Consider the following 4,622-nt stretch of genomic DNA (forward strand, 5'->3'; position numbering starts at 1 on the left):
TTGGATCACCTTTGCCAAGGACAGACTTGCAAAACAAACCTCCAATGAGCACAACAGTCACCTTCGTGGCCAGATCCTGCACAAGCCCGGTCTGGGAGAAGGACCGTGGCTGATGCTCAGTATCCTGCACATCTGCCCTTCTTGGCCACATAGGCCAGCACCTGGGATGATAGGCCACCAGTCCAAGGGGAGCATCCCATCCCTGCAGGTGAGTGGAGATGCACCCACAGGCCGGTCCCAGTCAGCTTCTCTCCCGTGGGAATCATGCACTGTAGAGGCTGAGCCAAGCCAGCATCCCTGCCCTGCAGATCCCCAGGGGCCGGGGCTCCACAGAGCCACCACTGCCCGGGGCTGGGGTGCCGCTGGGAGCCAGCCTGGCTCCACCACACCCTCCGTGATGCTGGGCACAGCCCTCGCAGGTCTGGGCTTGCCCATGGCTCTGGGGACACGTAGCTCTGAACGCAGCAGCTCATCGCAGTTCACTGACCCTGGGCTGGGACAAGTAGGGGGGTCCCCACGAGCACCCCTGCAGCCCAGCGGGACCCTCATGCTGAGTGGTGGCTGCTCCATGAAGCAGCCTCACTGGCACCCCCAGCCCTTCTCTAAGCACAGTAAGGTCACACCAGACACAAAGGAGCTGCTCCCCACCATCAAGCTCTGCCTCGCTGCATAGGAGACACCTTCACCTCAGTGCCCTGTTATTATGAAGTTTAATCTATTCCCAGGGCAAATGGGTCATTACAGCTTTTCCCACCCACACTTTTCCCAAGCCACCAACATTTTAAGATGGCAGGAGAAATCCCTGCACCTCCTGGTTTCCATGTGAGGGCAGCGGATCTGCATCTCCATCTGCTCTGCTGGGGAAAAGGAGACGGGAAGGGCTTGTCCCCATGGCAGGATGGGGTGGTGGTGAGCAGGGGGGGGGCTCTCTGCAGCACAGGGAGCAGCATGGTCTGATTGCCAGAACGAAGTGGATTTGACAATGGGGGCTGTTAGGGGCGCCAGCCCCAAGCTCCTGGAACACATTGCAAACATTGGGAAAGCTGGCATCTTGCCAGCCTTTGCTCAGCCTGAGCATCTCTGCATGGTCACTCTGGGGGTCCCCTTTTTCCCAGACCCACACCATGTGCAGCACTCAGCTCCTCCCCACAGCAAAGCCCCCAAAAGGCTCTTTCAATGCCTTTTACAGGGAAATGGTTTCCCAGTGGGTCCCAGGTGCCTTTCAGAGCCCAGGACACCCCTATAAAGCTGCCCACAAGCTTTGGCTTCAATGGCTGTGACAAACAGCAACAGAGCTGATGCTTCGGTAATGCTTTTGCTGAATCCCCCCTTAAGGAGCACAAACCTGGGCTGGGGAGCGCTGTGGGAAGCACTTGCTCCCGTCTGAGGATTCAGGAGCTGGTGGCACCTCCAGGTTAGAAGCTGGTCCTGTCCCTCCTCTCCTGCCAAGGGCTCAGGGCCTTCAGCTGCACTGAGACTCCTGCAATGAACTGGAAAAAAAAAGGGAGTGGGGGGAAATAAGAGGGAGGAAAAAAAGAGGGGAGAAGGGATGGGAAAGAAAGAAAAACTGAAAAGGAAATGGAAAACGAAAAAGGAAGCAAGATAAAAAATAACAAGGGGGAACGGGAAGGTTGGGAAGGAGGAAAGTGGAAAACGATGAGGGAAAAATAAAAGGAGGGAGATAACGGAGGGGAAAAAGGAGGAAACTAGAGGAACCCCTCCGTGCTGGGCAGGGTTCGCCGGGAGATGGCAGCAGACACCGGGCGAGCGGAAGCGAACTGCCTGTCCCAAGCGGAGCAAAGCGGGTCCGCAGGGCTTTGGTTTTAAATCCAGAGGAGCGCTAGGAGGAAAAACAAGCCTGTTGTCTCATTCCCAAAGACCAGGAATGCACAAGGCTTTGGTGCTCAGCGAGCACAGGCACAGGCAGGCTGGCCAAGGAGGGCAGAAAGGCAGATGGAGGGAATGGTGACAAACCCATCCCAGGAACCACGGCTCCACGAGGTCGGGGAGGCAGCCAGGCTGCCGCACCAGGGATCTGCGGAGTTCCCGTCCACATCGCCTTGGAAAAACAAGGCGCTTTTACGCCGCGGGCGGTTTTGGGAAGTACACGGGATTCCTGCAGCCCAGAGAGGAGCCCAGGAGAGAAAATAAAACATATTAAAAGACAATAAAAGACAAACACGGGTTGTTCCAAGCAGCACTTCCAAGAACTGTCAGAGCCACACGAGAACATGAAGTTTGCAGGTGAATGCCACTGTTTTACTGACAAACAGCAGCACCCACGGAGCAAAGGTCAGCCCCAGGAGCACAGGGCTCTGCTTCCCTTAGTGCTAGCAGCAGATAGACAAGAGTTTGCTATTCCCTCCCCTCTGAGGGAGCCTGAGTGCGAGTCCTGGTTTGTTTTCTCCATCCCTGCTAATCCCAACCACCCGGAGTGGGAGTTCCCACCAGGGCGAAGGGAATTAGTTTTCTCGAGGACGATAATCCAGTTAAATACATCACTTCTCAGGAGACTCGGCGCTTTTCCCAGCAAGCACAGCCACTGCCATGTGCCCAGGGACACGTCCTATCCCTTGAGAGCATCAAGCTTCAGAGTAGGTGGTCTTGGAGAAGCAGCTTCCTCCAAAGAAAGATCTTGCTTAAGAGCTGCTTTAGTCCGAAATGGCTTGAAGAAGCCACCTGTGGACTTGCTCCCACAGCAGCTGATTCCAGGGAAGCTGAAACAACTCTACCACCACTTGAAGGTCCACATCACTCAAACACAGTTGGCTTGAAACTTGGTGGATCAAGATCCTGAGCACATTGCTCTCATACGTTTGAGGGCGCAGGCACACGCTGCTGTCACTGGGGAACATGAACAAGCCTGTCTCTGCCTCCCTCTGTCCCTTCCTCCCTCTGTCCCTTCCTACTGCAAGAGGACAGACCTCTAAAGGTGCCATCACAAAACATCACCAGAAAGAGGGTGGGCTCACCTCATCCTGCCACGCTGCGTCTGCTCGCCTGGAAGAGCTTCAGCGGCTCCAGAAACCCAGTGGACACTGGTCCTCCAGGAGTCACTTGGGGGTCAAGTACTGAAGGCAGCTCAGGAGCCACAGACAAAGCCCCTTTGAGCTTCAGGCCACCACCAAGCCACATCCCAGCCTCCCCCTTTGGTAAACCAAGTTACACAAACACGAGATCCTTGTTTCTCCAGCTCCCAAAAAGCTATTTCTGATCAAAAACAGTCCAAAAAGCCAGTTTTAGAAAGTAGCAGTTTATTTGAGAAAATAAAATAAATCAGTAACAGTGGAAAAACCCCCAAGAGCAATTAAACAAGAGAATCTAAACACCCCAAGAAGCAGACACTGCTCCTGCCTTCCTGGTAGGACTGTCCATTGGCAGTGAAGTTCTCCCTTCTCCTTTCCAGTCTGCAGTGACCTCTGTGCAGTTTTTACAGCCTCCCAGAGCCTGCGGCTTCCCTGAACACACTTGTACTGGGACCAAGTGAGCCAGTCAACCCTTGGGAAAAGTCCTTTCACACAATGTCTCAATACAGGGCTCTCCCCCTGCGTTCCCCACTTGGCCTGCCCAGCTCTGGGAAGCAGCTGCCACCGGCTGAAGCTGAACTTTTGTTCTATTGCCTCTGTGAATTTGGCCTCAAGCCTACAACAAACCCTCAGCAAGGAGGCTTCAGGAGTCGATGAGATTGCTAAACAGCCTCCACAACCAATCTGGTTTTGTGCTGCCTACTACTCCGTTTGGGGGCCCACACTCTGGTTTTCTCCTGAGCCACACCAGATTCAGATTGCTGCAGGAAGACACAACTGGCACAAAGTTCTGTAACACCTTCTTGAAACAAAGGCATTGGACACACACATTACCCTTCGCTTTAGGAGTGCTGGGGGAATCAGTCTAACTCTCAGTAGAGGTAGGACCTACGTACATGATATATTAAGAAAGACCCACCATGGGAGGTTCAGAGCTAGACCTCTATGAAAGCTCAGTGCTCCCATCTGAGGCAGACTTTCAGCTACCAAAGCCAGCCCGCTGCAAGAAGCGGGTACTCAGCACAGCACCTCTCTGCAGTACAGCCAGCTCCCAAAACAAAGTTATTTCCTCCGTACTGTGAGCTTCCAAAGAGCAACCCCAGGCAGGGATCTCTGCTCCAGTGAGGATCAAACCTGGCATGTCCCCAACTGCCTGCTTCCAGGCACAGCCCCGGGACAGGCGACAGAGCCCCAGGGCTCCGGCTGCTCCCAGCAGCATCCCAAGCACCAGACCACTCGTGCTCTAGACAAGACACTGGACAAACAGCAGCACAAATGAGACCAAGCCTCTTGCATATAGTAAGGCTGCTGAAGAACTATCTCCAGCCTTTTCACTCTTAACTGCATATTTCTCAGTAAAATATATAATATATAGCTCTATAGGACTGATTATAATATATTACAGGCTAGAATTACTCTCTCGTCTTTTCCCCTACTTCAATCTATTACAAATCCAATTTTGCATACAGATTAATCCTAGAAGTTATTGCCTTGAGTTTATAATTAAAATTCACAGAATAAAGCTTAAATAGTTTTCACAGAGACTCATTATATTAGTGTTTTACATAAAAAGGATAAAAGTTACCAACCGAGAGC

The sequence above is a fragment of the Nestor notabilis genome, unplaced genomic scaffold, assembly GCF_000696875.1.
Source record: "Nestor notabilis isolate BGI_N333 unplaced genomic scaffold, ASM69687v1 scaffold12239, whole genome shotgun sequence".
NCBI classification, from domain to species: Eukaryota; Metazoa; Chordata; class Aves; order Psittaciformes; family Psittacidae; genus Nestor; species Nestor notabilis.